This window comes from Triturus cristatus, chromosome 8, assembly GCF_964204655.1.
Source record: "Triturus cristatus chromosome 8, aTriCri1.1, whole genome shotgun sequence".
NCBI lineage: Eukaryota > Metazoa > Chordata > Amphibia > Caudata > Salamandridae > Triturus > Triturus cristatus.
The window spans coordinates 1,233,540,035-1,233,556,669 of NC_140591.1; the positions used below are offsets into that span (position 1 = coordinate 1,233,540,035).

General features: G+C 45.5%; 1 pseudogene; it reads left to right on the forward strand.

Annotated features, from left to right (window-relative positions):
• Nucleotides 1-1,093: 1,093 nt before the first annotated feature.
• LOC146805648 (28S ribosomal RNA) lies at nucleotides 1,094-8,871 on the forward strand (annotated as a pseudogene).
• The last annotated feature ends 7,764 nt before the right edge of the window (nucleotides 8,872-16,635 follow it).

The following is a 16,635-nucleotide window of genomic DNA, read 5'->3' on the forward strand; positions in this document are numbered from 1 at the left end:
CTATCAAGATAGTTAAATAGAGGCAGTTGAACAGAAAAAAAAGTCCCTAAGTGGAAGTAGACAAGTCCTAGGGCTGATTTCCAGAGCCCACAAAGTATATACACATATAAGTATATACTAAAGTATATTCAAGAAGTCTCAAATGCTTTACCTAAAAATGTGATAGGACCCCAGATGACTTTTTAACATCTGGCTCAGGACAAAGATGATAGGTAGCAGAGGGGGGCCCTCAGACCAGGAACTCGGGGCCCCCTGCACGGTTGGGGATGTGGGTTCCTGTGCTATCCTTCTATATTCAGATCGGTCATTATTTCCTTTGGATAGATCATACGTTAGTCACTGGCCGCTTGAGTTACTGACTGGTGATCACATTGAACGCTCTCAATCAAAGGTAAATATTAGCCTTTAAGTGTTCAGAAAACGCCTTTATGTGTATAATACAAATGCCCCCCTTCAACTCCACTAGAGACGAATGGTGTGGCTGTAGCTCTGCACGTAATTTAGGTTCATTCATATCATTCTAACCTGCATTATACCATTCTTATTATATGTGGCCATAAAAGTAATATAGATCTAAGTGTATGGCCTTATTTATTCCTTGCCATGAGGGCCACAGTCCACCATATTTAGCAGAGATCTCTGTCCATGTACTTGTTTTCTGTAATAAAGACTTTTAACACCTTCGCTGTTAGGCCTGCCCCCCCATGCTAAGCCTTTTTTTGGCTATTTGGGGTAGTTAGCGCTTCCGCCCCCTGTAACGTTTTGTCCACATAAGGTATCCTATGCTGAATTTGTGTCCTTTTCTTCCAATATCTTGAGGATTCTAAAGGTACCCAGGGTTTGTGGATTCCTCTGTAGAGAACCAAGAAATTGGCCAAAATACAGCTTATTTGTTGTTTGGGAAAAATGGGAAAAAAGTGCTGCAGAAGAAGGGATCTGTTTTTTCCCCTGCAAAAGGTATCAACAAGAGGTTTGTGGTGTTAACATCACCATCTTTCCAGCTTTCAGGAACGGGCAGACGTTTGTCAGAAACCCACATTTTCTACACGGTTTTGGCATTTTACTGGAGCATAGCCTATTTTTCCCATTTTTTGTGCTTTAACACAGATGTGTCGACACGCTGAACTTAAGCATATTACTAAATGGAGGAAAAGAAACTAACCAGGATTCCCTCAGTAACAGCGAGTGAAGAGCCTTTTACCGAATCCCCGCCCGGGGGCCGGTGCAGGAAATGTGGCATACAGAAGACCGACTCTTTGGCGTCGCTCAGGGGGCCTAAGTCCTTCTGATCGAGGCTCACTCGCCGACAGAGTTAGGCTGGTAGCGGCCCCCGGCGTACCAGAAACGGGTCTTCTTGGAGTCGGGTTGCATGGGAATGCAGCCCAAAGTGGGGGGTAAACTCCATCTAAGGCTAAATATGGGAGCGAGACCGATAGCCAACAAGTACCGTAAGGGAAAGTTGAAAAGAACTTTGAAGAGAGAGTTCAAGAGGGCGTGAAACCGTTGAGAGGTAAACGGGTGGGATCTATGCAGGTTGCCCGGAGGATTCAACATGGCGGGAAGGTCAGTGGCCCAGGAGGGCAGATCCCCTCCACGGAACCACCACCCGGGCTGACCTGCCCCCCCTCCAGGGTGCATTGTCTCCAAGGCGGTGTGCCGCGACCGGCTCCGGGTCGACTGGGAAGGCTTTTGAGTGGCAGGCGGTTTTCTGCTCTGGTGGAAGGTGTTATGGCAGCCCTGGCAGCAGCTTCGCCATGTCCATGGTGCAGAGGCAGATTCGACTGCCTCCATGCACTCCCCCTGCAACCGTTTCAAGCCATCCCTTGGGGCGTGCCGGGGCAGGAAAGAGGGACGGGCCCCCTGCAGTTGGCATGACTGTTGACTAGGGTGGACTGTGCTTAGTGCACCCCGACCGCATCGTGCCACCGGGCGGGGAGGCCCACGTTGGGCACCAGGGGTCGGCAGCGATGTAGGTTACCCATCGACCCATCTTGAAACACGGACCAAGCAGTCTAACACGTGCCCGAGTCGGAGGGCCGAGCAAAACTCTGTGGCGCAGTGAAGGTGAGGGCCGGCGTGCTCCGGCTGAGGTGGGATTTTGCCGCAAAGCCTGCGGCAGACGCACCACAGGCCCGTTTGGCCTGCTCCGTTGGGGAGGTGGAGCCTGAGAATGCTTGATATGACCCAAAAGATGGTGAAGTATGCCTGGGCAGGGCAAAGCCAGAGGAAACTCCGGTGGAGGTCCGTAGTTTCCCTCAGGATAGCTTCGTGCTTGGAGCCCCCAGTTTTATCTGATAAAGCGAATAATGAGAGATATTGGAGCCAAAATGATTTCAACCTATTCTCAAACTTTAAATGGGTAAGAAGTCCGGCTCCCTGGAATGCGACGGCCTAGTGAGCCACTTTTGGTAAGCAGAACTGGCACTGCGGGATGAACTGAACGCCGGGTTAAGGCGCCCGATACTGACGCTCATCAGATCTCAGAAAAGGTTTTGGTTGATATAGACAGCAGGACGGTGGCCATGGAAGTCGGACTCTTCTGAGGAGTGTGTAACAATTCACCTGGAGCGTCGGGCCCATACCCGGCCGTCGCTGGCGCTGAGAGCCGTGGGGGTTAAGCCATGACGAGTAGGAGGGCTGCTGCAGTGCACATGGAAGCATGGGGCGAGGGCCTAGGTGGAGCTGCCGCAGGTGAGATCTTGGTGGTAGTAGCAAATATTCAAATGAGAACTTTGAAGGCCGAATTGGAGAAGGGTTCCATTTGAACAACAGTTGAACATGGGTCAGTCGGTCCTTAGAGATGGGCGAGCCCTGCTTGGAAGGGATGGGCAATGGCCTACGTTGCCCTCAGCCGATCAAAAGGGAGTCGGTTCAGATCCCCGAACCCGGGGTGGCAGAGATGGGCGCCTTTGCGGCGTCGAGTGTGGTAACGCAAACGATCTCGGAGAAGCCGGTGGGAGCGATGGGGAGAGTTTTCTTTTCTTTGTGAAGGGCAGGGCGCCTTAGAATGGGTTTGCCACGAGAGAAGGGCCCAAGCCTTGGAAAGCATTGCGGTTCCGGCGGCACCCAGTGAGGTCTCGCTGGTCCTTGAAAATCCAGTGGAGATGGTGTAAATCTCACGCCGGGCCGTACCCATATCTGCAGCAGGTCTCCAAGGTGAACAGCCTCTGGCATGTTGGAACAATGTAGGCAAGGGAAGTCGGCAAGTCAGATCTGTACCTTTGAGTTAAGGATTGGCTCTAAGGGCTGGGTCGGTCGGGCTGGGGTGGGAAACAGGGCGGGTGCGCACCGTGGTTTGACGAAGTGCCGGCCTCAGGGCGCCGGCAACTCTGGATGTGGCTGGGCCCTTCCGGTGGATCATCTCAGCTGCGGTGGTCACTTCTCCACATGACCCCACCCCGTTAGCACAGGGTCGGCATTCTGCCTCCGCCGGCACTTAGCAGCTGATTTAGAACTGGTGCAGACCAGGTGAATCCAACTGTTTAATTAAAACAAAGCATCTAAAAGGCCCGTGGTGGGTGTTGACGCGATGTGATTTCTGCCCAGTGCTCTAATTGTCAAAGTTAAGAAATTCAATGAAGCACGGGTAAACAGCGGTGGTAACTATGACTCTCTTAACCTCTTCTCAGTCATAGTGGCCTTTACCTTCTAGTGGTCCCACTGGTAACTGCCTCTATAGCGCTACACAATGCATAAAGAAGTGTATACATACAGGCCAAACAAGGTTCTATCATGGCGGCGAGCATGATAGTGAGAAATGGCGAAGCAATCAAACACAATTCCAGATGGGGTAGTTCCTGGCGATTAGAATCCCCATTTAGATGGCGAAAGGAGGTGCTGTCTTTGCCAGAAATTATTAACCTCCTTACCGATTTCGTCACATTATAGCACCCTGTTCACCCTCCGGAACAACAGAAGTAGAAATAAGTGTAGACCTCAGTGAAACTATTGAATTCGTGGCCTCCTTAGCCAAGAGTGACACTATTGCATCCAAACTCGAAAATCTGCCTGATGCTTATGAGGTCAACAATGAACTCAATAACGAGAAAAGTAATTACACCGAAAAGGTCACTTACTGGAAATACCCAAATGACAAATATAAATGTGATCTATGTGGAGACATATTGGAAACTTTCAAAGAGCTGAGAAAGCATGTCTCCAACAAACATAAAGGATTCTATCTGAAAGCATATTGTTCAAAATGCGACAAGGAAGCCGAATACCACAATATTGCATGCCACTATGCAAAATGCAAAGGAAAAAAAGGGCAGTTGCAATTCCTATGCAGCTTTTGTGACCTCAGATTCGGAACAAAAATTAGAGTTTCACAACATGCTTGGCATGCACATCCAAGAGCGCAGAATGAGGCTAGACTAGCAGCTCTAGCAAGCAGCAAATCATCCAAATTATAGTCACAGGAAGAACTACTGCTGTTAGCAGGATTGTAGAAAGAATACAAAAATAGAAGAAACATTAATGTGCTGATGGTTCTGCATTTTGATAATAAAAACAGGAAACAAATTGCAGAAGAAAGGAGAGATAGAAGAGATAAGAGCTAAAAAATGGCTGTACTGCAAGCATCCAATAACACTGAAAGTGACTCCTGCGATGAACCTGAAGTTTCAGTGGAAGCAATAACAGAAAGGCGTAAAGACTTTATCAAACAAAAGCGTGCTCCAAAAATCAAAAACTTTGATGAACTGAGTGATAGAATCTCAGAAGTTGAGAAATACTTTCAAAACTCAAAGCATCACAATGCTGCTATGGATCTGATGGATGAATTTGTGACTTATATTTCAGAGAACACCAGTGAAATTAGTCCTATACCAGCAAATACCGATCAGTGAACTTAAGAAAAAAAAGTAACTGGAGACCAATTACAATCGGTACAGCGCTCATGAAGATATTCACATGAATATTGACAAAAAGACTCACCTCATTCATCAATCTGAATACAAGACAAAAAGGCTTCATGAAGGTGAGAGGTTGTCTTGAAAATGTGACTCTTCTTCAAAATGTTACAAAAGGGGCACAGAAATAAAAGATTCATTAGCAGTGCTGTCCACAGACGTCTCCAAAGCCTTTGACTCTGTCAGCCATGGCCACATTTGACGGAGTCTCGAAAGGCACAGAGTTCCTTCATACAGCAGAGACATAACAAAAGACTTATCTTCTGACTCAACAACGTTTTTCAAGGGTAAGAATAACGAATCTACACCAGAAATAATAATGACATCTGGAGTAAAGCACGGTGACTCTTTATCCCCACTGCTGTTTTACATTGATATGGATCCACTGATATGTGATCTTTAGAAAGACGGCAAGGGCTTCACATTTGGCTCTGATGGTCTCATTGAACAGATCACCGCTCTAGCCTCCGTTGATGATATCGCAGTTCTCAGCAACACCTGGGAAGCAATGAGTGCAAATACAAAAATCATTGAAAAATTCAGTAAAGCAACAGGTTTCAAACTTAGTGTAAAAAAACACACCTGCTTTTTACATAAGTCACCAGAAGGACAAGCTCCTGGTAAAAACTGTAAACCATGGCAATTTGAAAAACAAAATATTGAAATATTGATCTAGGAGAAAGTGAGAGATACCTCGGATTGAACTTTGATCCACACACCGGCCACACAAGTAACAACAAAATAAATGTGGTTCTTACTAATTGGGCTCATAAACTTGACAATTAACCACTTAAGCCCACTTAAAAAAATAGAAATATTTTGTCAATACTTGATCTCTAAATTGTAATTTAATCTGGAAATGACAGGAACAGAAGCAAAATCTTTAAACACTTTAGATCAAATGATAAAGAAATGTGTCAAACATTCCCTACACCTATGTGCATACACATGTGATGGTCTCCTCTACTCAAAAAGATCATATGGAGGCATCAGTGTAACAAAGCTATGTACATCAATCGGACTAAACAAAATCAGTAGTTTACTATACCTCAGAGAAACTCCAGATCTGTACATAGCTCATTCCTACATGTATGCAGGAGAAATAATAAATGAAAAAAGCAATAACATCATCAAAACACATAAACTCAACATTTTAGACAGTAGATTCCTGAATTATGATTTAAATTTATTAGCAGCATATGATTGGAAGAAAGAGGAATTTGAGAAATGGGCAAATCTCCCTGTCTAACGTGATGGTATTAACTATTTAGCAGACAATCCAACCTCAAATTTCTGGATCGGCAAGCATAACAAAATGAACGAAAATCAATACATAGCTGCGCTGATGTTAAGAGCAAATGTTTTGTATACCTGAGAAACCATTACTAGGTGAAGAAATCGAACATTTGCTGCATGCAGATACTGTAAATATGTTTGCGAAACAATTTCTCACATTTCAGGTGCATGTCCTAAAACCAAGGACATAAGGATAAAAAGGCATAACAACATTTTGGAATTGCCCATCAATAGAGCAAAAAGGTGTGGGTGGATGATATATAGGGAACCTCATGTCAAAAACAGTCAAGGGGAACTACGAAAAACAGATATAGTATTTGCAAAAGATGGTACTGCTGTAGTGATTGATGTTTCAATTTGATATAAAAACTCACAGAATTCCTTTGAGCTAGCGTTTGAGAGTAAAGTTAAATATTATCAGGATCTATCACAGCAAATCAAAGATCTTACTAACTGTAACACTGTACAATTTCACAGCTTTATTGTAGAATGTAGGGGTATTTGGCCTCAGTGTAATGATGTTGCTCTGGCTGATTTAGGTTTACAAATGTCTTTCCCATTCAAGAAGAATATTTGCAGACTACTTCAATGGACACTCTATAAATGTACCAAGTATTCATGGACAATTAAATGTCAAGCTAGATGCTTAGATGTACACTGTTTTACAGCACACATATTTCATTATTGTAAAACATATTGTTTTAAAAATGTTTAGCCATTAATATTTAAATGTGGTTAGAACAGTTACACAGTAGATTATAGTTGACACTAGAATTAGTATAGATGTTAGGCCTGGGCAGTGAACTTCGCTCCGTTCGCGGAGTTTGCGGAGTATTCTGCACTCCGCGGAGCTCGCAGAGTGCAGAAAACTCCACTTCGCGATGTGCAGCAGAGTTTTTTCCCCGTGCGGGATGGTGAACGGTAAGTTTGCGAGCGGCTCGGGTAGAATTTCTACCCGAGCGGCAGGAATACCAGCACAAACTGCAGTTCGCACTGCACTCCGCCACTCGCGGCACTTCTCAGAGTTTTTTTGTAACTTCGCGAAATTCCGCGTAGCAAAACTCCGCAAACTACGCCAAGGCCTGATAGATGTGGGATTTATAGGTGAGGATTTTCTAGAATTATTATAGATGTGTACTTTCTAGTTAGATGTGCATTTTATAGATGTGTATTTTTATAGATGTGTGCATGTGACATTTTAGATAAAGAAGTGTACATCATGATTATTGAAATATCTTGAATGATGAATAGGTCTCAAATAATTACATACACAGAATCACTACATACCACATATTGATAATTGCTGTCCTGCTAATCACATTTTAAATTTCTCAGAACTGTTTGAAGACAATTTATTTTGTTAGAATAGTACTGGAATCTCTAGCCTGTACGTGATCCCAGTTCCTGTGAGGACAGCATTAAGTGTGACTGTACTCTGGAACTAATGAATATTGTATTGTTGGAAGCAAGACTGATTTGATGCTGATGGACAGCAATAATAAACCAGAATGAGCCTCTGCATGGTCGTACAGAAATAGCCAAATGCCTCGTCATCTAATTAGTGACGCACATGAATGGATGAATGAGATTCCCACTGTCCCTACCTACTATCTAGTGAAGCCACAGCCAAGAGAACAGGCTTAGCAGAATCAGGAGGGAGAGAAGACCAGTTGAGCTTGACTCTAGTCTGGCACTGTGAAGAGACATGAGAGGTGTAGGATAAGTGGGAGGCCCTCGGACCACCAGTGAAATACCACTACACTTATAATCTTTTCACTTACCCGGTGAGGCGGGGGGCAAGCCCCATTGGGCTCTTGCTTCTGCCTCTGCCAGGCGCGACCCGCTCCAGGGACAGTGGCAGGTGGGGAGTTTGACTGGGGTGGTACTCCTGTAAAACAATAACACAGGTTTCCTAAGGCGAGCTCAGGGAGGACTGAAACCTCCAGCAGAGCAGAAGGGCAAAAGCTCACTTGATCTTGATTTTCGGTATGAATACAGACCATGAAAGTGGGGCCTCATGATCCATCTGACGTTAGGTGTTTCAAGCAGGAGGTGTCAGAAAAGTTACCACTGGGATAACTGTCTTTTGGCGGTCAAGTGTTCATAGCAATGTCTCTTTTTGATCCTTCAATGTCAGCTCTTCCTATCATTGTGAAGCAGAATTCACCAAGCATTGAATTGTTCACCCTCTAATGGGGAACGTGAACTGGGTCTAGACCATCGTGAGACAGGTTAGTATTACCCTACTGATGATGTGTTGTTGCAATAGTAATGCTACTCAGTACGAGAGGAACCGCAGATTCAGACATTTGGTGTATGTGCTTGGCTGAGGAACCAATGGGGCGAAGATACCATCTGTGGGATTATGACTGAATGCCTCTAAGTCAGTATCTCCCCTAAACCGTAATGATAGTGTAGTGCCGTGGAGCCTTGTTTGGCCTGTGTTAGCCGGCCTCTTGGTGCCGGTGCGTCGAGCCGCTCGCTTAGGGACTGCAGCGCGAACAGACAGGACCACCTCCATCGCCCTTAGTCCACTGCAGGTTCATGGCGCACCCAGTGCTAAATCATTCGTAGATTACCTAATTCTGGGTCAGGGTTTCGTAAGTAGCAGAGCAGCTACCTCACTGCAATCTATTGAAAGTCATTCTCTGAGCCAAGCTTTTGTCTCAATCCATGGATACCTGGGTGTGGGTCCCTCTGCCACCAGGCTGGCGGGAGGGACAGAAAGGGGGGAACGCGGTCCATGGGAGGCCGCCTCCACCATGTTCCGGCTGGCATGGGGACCTCCCCCTCCCGCCCTGGGCCACCCGGTGTAGGAACGGGTGTACGATCCCCTGGGGGTCAGCATGGTGACCAGATGGCCGGGCTGGGATCATCCCCCTCTTTCACTGCTCCCACACAAGTGGTAGGGAGGAGGGCAGGCCCAGGAAAGGAGCCTCCTGAGCAGCGGCCTCAGAGTGCCTGGCCACCCTCGACTGCCGTGTGACTGGTTCCGGTCATCTAGGGCCATATGGTCACTGGGTCGTCCTGGGCCATCTGGTCACCTGGCTGCACGACCAGATGGCCTGGCGGGCCCTCTCCCCCTCTTCCCCGGCAGGGAGGAAGGCCGTGGTTGCGCCTTTTGGCCAGAGTTCCAGCAAGGCTGCGAGGGTAAATGGGCTTCACAGCCATGGGGAGGGTGGCCTGTGCCCGGGGACATTCAAGACTGGACTCTGGTCGATCAGGCAAGTTTGGGCCGATGTGGCGACTTTGGGCAGCTTGGTTGGAAACACTCGACTCTGGCCTTGGTGAGGGTTTCAGAGCCTTAGAGTGGACAGGACAGTACAGGGCTGGGCAGGGTCAAGGAGCCAGCAGGACAAGCCACGAGGGCCCAGGCTTCTCGACCCAGCCTTCGGTATTGGGGAGGCGATGCTGCCCCTGTGCTGCGAGGTTCAGAGGATTTGAAGGGAGCCCTGGGGGCCCCCACTGGGCCTTAGCGTGGGTGCCCACATTCTGGGGCCCCCTCCGCTAGTCGCCTGCCACTTTGCAAGGGTCCTTGGTAAGCTGCCCCGGCTTGACTGGGTCAGAAGCAGGAACCGGGCCCTGTGTATGAGCTCTGGTGGGTCCTGGGGTGCAGGAGTCCCCGTCCTGTGACCTGTCACAGGTCCAGAGGTCCATCGAGCCCAGGGAGGCTCCCCCCAGGTTGACTGGGTTCAGAAGCAGGGACCGGGCTCCAGGCCTGGGCTCCGGCGTGCCCTGGGGTGTGGAAGCCCCCATCCTGCGACCTGCTGCAGGTCCAGGTGCCTGGGACAGGGGTCCATCAAGCCCAGGGAGGCTCCCCTGGCATGGCTGGGTTCAGAAACACAGACGGGGCCCCAGACCTGGGCTTTGGCAGACCCAGGGGTGCGGGAGCCTCCATCCTGCGGCCTGCCATGGGTCCGGGCACCCGGGATGGGGTTACATGTGGAGAGTGAAGCAAGGGGTACAATGGGTCACGGCGGCGGCATGGCTGCTGGTGTCTTAGCCCGTGCAGCTTTTATTGTATATGCAGGGGGAAGGGTGGGGTGCAATTGGCCACGGCAGCGGCATGGCTGTTTATTTCTTAACTCGTGCAATTTTTCATTCTATATGCAGGGGTAAGGGCAGGGTGCAACGGGTCACAGCAGCGGCATGACTGCTTATTTCTTAGCCTGTGCAACTTTTCATCCTATCCGCATGAGGAAGGGCGGGGTGCAATGGGTCACGGCGGCGGTGTGGTTTCACCGTGCGCATAGGAAAAACCATTGAGGACCTATCCATCAAACCATAAATATTGTTTTAAGAATCGCATTCTTTCATGCCTGTTTTTTACTGTATCTTCCCTTCCGTCCCCTCCTTCCCCTGTTATATCAACGTGCATGTGCTGCGTGTGTTTCACACTGCTGGGACGCCACAGTCTCACTGCGAATCTACAATTAGGAAGGAACATTTCTTTCATGCCTATATTTTATTGTATCTTCCCTCCCACCTTCCTCTGTTGTTGCAACAACGCCTCTTCGCCATACAGGAGCTTTTTCCAGATACTGCAACCGACACTACTTCTGGTGCACCACATGATTTTAACATGGCCGGTTCCACTCTACCAATACATTCATGCATGGATGCCCAATGCCTCTCTACAGCCTATTCCAATATGGTGGCAGCAGTTTTCCGATCCTGATTGCTGTAGCACTCACCATGCATATTCCCCTTAGCTCCCCCCATGCAGGCTCTTGGAGCTACTTTTGGTAGATTTACTGAAGTGCCGTTGCCCTGATTTTCATGCTTGAATTTTCTTTCTTAGCAGTTCTCAGGGCTGAAATACCACTATAGTGTATCCCAGCACAGCAGGGCTACCCTGCATTCCCCTTGTAGTGTTGCCCTTTCTCCCCACGGTAGCACTGAGGTATACAGTAGTACTGTACTGTAGTGCAGCCCCTCCGTAGTACTACATACAATCCTGCTCTAGCACCACTGGACACCTCGAGTGCACTGTGTTCATTGCTGATGTAGCACAGTAGTTCACTAACCTGTACCCCTGACTTGCACTGCACTATAGCAGTGTCTTTCTCACCAGTCCTGCTCTGCACACTCTTTTTCAGCACAGACATGCACTGATAGGCATCTCGGCTATGTCGTGTACCCCCTACTATTTCGGTGCATCCCCCTGTAGCACTGCTGTACATCCCAGCCTTAGCTAGTAGTGCTATGCACTCTAGAATGGCCACGTACTCTGTCGACAGCTCTACTCACCGGAGCATTATCTTGCATGGATACACACAAGCTTGTGGCGTAGAATGAAAACACTGCTCCTCACACCACTCATATCTGCTGTATATACTCCTTCTTTAGGCTACAACTGTTAAATTTCTGCTAGTTAACCATCGCCTTCCATATTAAACAACATTAGAAGTTGCAGCACCCAGGATAATATGCTGCATGGCTAAATACTTATAAGGTCCCAAAAGCGAGACCGATTGCATTGCAAATGCTTGTTCAGATTGTCAAGGGGCAGCTACCCCCTCCCAACAATAAAGTTTTACAACACAAAACAAGCATTGAGAAAGCTAAAAGGTCAGCAGTCAATGCAGACCTACTGGCTTTGCCACTGCTTGTTATATAATGTGTGTTTTTTTAAACTGGATGGCATTTGCTCCAGTTTTATTCAGGCAGGCAAACATCACAAATCAAATGAATTGTTTTGAAACTATCTCGAAATAAGATTGGTTTTGCCTTTCTCCATTCTCAGTACAGGCTGTTCACTTCTCGGCTGCTCAAGGATCGACTGTAGTTTCTTATTTATCATTCTTCCAAATTGAAAAATCCCAGATCTTCGATGCTTTTTAAGACAACCAAGATATCTGCAATCCTTTTTATAAGGCAGTAAATGAGCTTATCAAGCAAAGGACTGCTTATTTACGTTATGATATGCTTCAACTTCTACTTATCCATGCTGAATCTCTTAGGTGATTGTACGTAGTTTATTCCTGATATTAGTGGTGCCGTTGTCAAAAAATGGATGGAGTAGGGTGTAAATATTGATGGGTTCGACGTGGCCAATTGCATGAATAATGAGTAACTTTTCAGCAAGACACCAGAAAGAATGAAGGCTAGTTCGACTGTGCATAGGTCCAGCAATGCCTTTACTACATGTATTTACTCCCTTGACTAGTTTATGCACCGAGAGAAAGGTTAAGGGAAATGCTGGTAATATAAATTCAGTATAACATGAAAAGTGTCAAAATGCATATTTCTATATTTCTTGTGTGATGGATTTCTGGATTCAAGTAAACTGATAGAATGTGGCCTGAGTTTTTACTGCAAGAATGTATTTTTCTTACCAACCAATCATCTCCTCGTTCTGTTATTCCCCCTGGTGGACACTGTCCACGCTGATAAGGACAGCAACCACCAAAACAAAGACAAGAAAACAGTTGGCCATTGGTTATCATTAGTTTTCATAGGTTGTGAGCTCAGGGTTCACATTTAAATTGGATTAGAGCTCCATTGAAGATAATGAGCAGCTCTGGGATTATAATGGCTGGTATAAGCCCGGAGCGTCAACTTTCAAATGTTTGTCTTTCAATTTCTCTCTTTATAATTTAGAACATTTTACTCTTAGTGGGTGGAATGTTCTAATAGCCTTATAGCCCTCTGCCTTGGCTACACCGGTTGTTAAAGGCCCTCACCCAGGGCCTTTAACAAAGAGTATAGCCCTCGGCAACAGGCTATAAGGCTATATTACATTACCAAATGGTTGTAAATTCATTATTTGCATATTTGTTTGATGTGGCCTCCATTCTTTCAAAGCTTTATTTTGTGCAACAAATCTTATACACATCATTGCTAGCTAAAGAAATAATGTTATGCTTGTGCGTGTAATAGATAGGGTATGTTGTCCCGTGTTTAAACTGACAGGAGCGGATGAAGAAAAGGATATTTCTAAACCTGATAACTCTATTTGAACAAATTGTGTGATCCTGGACAAATCACTTTATTTCCATGCGATTCAATTCCTTTATCTCCCGAAATTGGGAGCTCCCCTAATCGGGCTACCAGCACCCTTTCCATTTGTACCAGAAAACATTTGTTTACTTCCACATACCATTGGGTTGGGTGACAATAACACCATTTACTATAGGATTTAGACGTAGGAGTACGATTCCATATGAAGAACCACATCAAACGGCTCTGATACTGTTACAAGTCGCAAGCTTTTCATGTGCAAAAGCAGCAAGTGAGTCCTCTGTACCATCATGTTCAATTATATTTACATAAAATGCAACAGAACAAGGAAAACAAACACTGGTCTATTAGACGGTAATGCCCTGCACAAAGATCCCTGTATTATGTACCAAAAGAGTTTGTGCCAAACTAGTCACATCAAAAGACCATACCACACCAGTACACTAGTGTAGTAGATAAAAAGAGAAGGCAACATATTAGAACCAAGACTATCACCAGAAATGTAACACCAGAACACTGCATTGAATCCTGGTATATGAAATAAAACCACAGTGAGGTATTGTTTTAATGGGTGTGAGTAGTGAACTGTAGATACTCAGAACTGACAGTCGCTCAAGGAGTTGCTGAATTCTGCACAAAACTTGAATACTACAGGTCTACATTTTAGTAGGACTGATTAAGATATTCATCTGTCTAAGTAAGATAAAATGGGTGCCACCTCTTATGTGATGCAAAACAAAAAAGCATTTGATAGCCAGTTATGTAAAAAACAATTTCTTATTATTATAGGCTGTGAAAGGGATATGATTTTTCGAAACAATATCTCATTGATACAGAGAAAATTATGCATTCGACCATCTATAAGGACATACATATAACATTAAATACAAAGTTAAAGCTGTTTTCTTGAATTTGAAGAAGGATCAGCCATAGCAACCCACAAAACAGATTTGCTTTCATTCAAAATATGGGCCTTACTTAGAGTTTGCTAGAAGGGATACTCCATCAGAAAATGGCAGCTGTGCCATCTGCTGAATGACATGTGCCATAAGCTACAATGCACTCGCAATACTGCCAACAGCATATCCACCACATTTGTAATGGAGTATCCTGTCTGCCAAATTCTACATAAGCCCCTTCCTTTTTTTGAGACATTAAAAATGAAACTTGGTGTCCTCTGTGGAATTGTAAGCTTTGTGAATGGAGCAGCTAGAGAGGTATGCATTTATTATGCATTGTCATTGGAGTTTCACTTCTGCACCATATTAATGCGCAACCTATTTTTTTATTGATTGCCTTGTAAAAATGGAATTCCTGTCCTTGTCTGTGAATGCAGTGCTAAACTTAAACGAGTCATCAATTTCAAAGTGGTTCAGTAAGACTTAACTTTCTCATAGCTCATTACAACTATTTTTGTATGGGACCTTCTCAGGTGTGTAGAAAAAGATAAACTCATGCTCAGTGCTAGAGGGGATTCTGCCGGATCCCAGTTCTGACAGATATTTCTGGATATGGCATCCAGCCGACTCAGAGAAACATGGTGAATCTGTCCTGGTGTAATTTTCTGACACTGCAGGCAGGGAGCTTTCTTATTTTCACCTGCTGCCAGGCCAAACACAACGGCTGGATTTAAAGGGCCATCAGTCCTTCTTTTGTTCATGTTTTAGGTTGGCTGAGAGCCTTCTGTAGCCTAACACCTAGATGTTAATGCACTACTAGAAACACAGGCACACAGCTTATCACTTCACAAGTACTTTAGAGAAATTATGACCTGGAGGCAGTAAGTGTTACATGTAACATTTACTGTACATTGATTTACACACTTGTATGATTTATTGTGTCAATGTGTGTGATGTAAAGCGCTCTGACACCCTACACTGGTATGAGAAGCGTTATAAAATAATTAAATGAAAAAATTGTAGGTGCCATTTAGATCATTATTATTGTAATTACTCACACACATTGCATTGTTACAGTAGAGGCACATCTCTTACATAGGAGGTTGAAGAAAGGCAAAAACCTGCCTCCAAGTCATAATTTGCTGTGAGGGTATAAGGTGTAAAAATTACATATCGTCCATACTTGTAGGCATTATGGCCCTAATTACGATGTCAATCGGTGTTGCCTATGACCGACACGGTTTCAGTTAGGTAACCGCCGGGCCATAGGTCAGCGGTTCCGCAAACCTGATTACGATGCAACCCCATTCCTCTATGGAAGTTTGTGCGGTGGGCGGAAGCCGCCTGCCGTACAACCACCCATAGAGAAATGGGAGTTTGTGAAAATCCCTGCACTGTGTGGCAGGCACCTCATTGTGCCTGTCACACGGGCCAGGGATTTTTATGGGGAACCATAGCCCCCCCCCCAGCCCCTAAGTGGAGGGCTAGGGGGGAAGAGGGCCCTGCTAGGGCCCCCAAAGTCACTTTCTAACAGCCTTTCCATGACAGAAAGGCAGACATGAAAAGGCTGTCGGAAACCAACATCATTATCCCTGAAGGAAGTGGCCCGCTTAGGATCACCCGGGTCACTCACGACCACCTCTCAGCCTTCCATACCAAATGAAGAGTCGGTCAGACAGTAGAGAATACAAACCAAGATACATTTATTCAGGTATATTCAAGTGGAGCCCGATCTGCCCAGTCTCTTAAGAGTGCTGCAGAGGGACTGGCATCAACAAGAATAGAGATACATTATGTACAATTCAGAACCAATGAAAACACGCCCACAATGGAATTTTCCAAGCAGATTCAGCTAGAACAAAGAGGTACAGAAGGATAAGTTTCGATTCTGAGGCCGGGCACACACTATCTCTTTCTGAAGGTCATTCTGTATGTGCCCGCTGCTAGACTGGTGGGAGAAAGCCTCTATCTAGTGGAAAAGGTATGTGCTACTAAGAACAGTGTATTCATTAGCAAGCAAGGCCCAACCTTGGAGAAACGAAATGTACCACAAGCCGTTTCACAAAGAGGTTAAAGATTAGTTTCGATCATGGTTCAAAATGGCGGCAAAACATAAAATGGTGCCACGAATGCTACCTTTACATAGAACAGTGCACAAGCAAAGAGAATAGAGTATTCTCATTTCAACAGAACCTCCTTTTAGCAGAAGCTAACTATTTTTTGTTGCTATCAAACAAAATATAACTTTTGGAGAACAAGGAAATATCAGAATTAGGAGCTGTTCCTACATTCAATATCAAGGATGGAGGCTGCAAGGGAAGATGTAGACTCATAAATACCTTCATCAAACTGCATCAAAGCGTCAATGTCCTTTTGCAGCATAATTGCAGCAATAGTATCATGAATCAACATTTTCTGTTTGTGGTGAGAATAATAACACAGTAGGAGCAACAAGCTGGGAGACATTGTATGTAAAGACAACATGTAAAGAAGATACCAGCAATCACAGCTAAGAAAGTGAGAATCATCCAACCCCAGGATGTTAATGCGTCCCAAAACCACCCTGA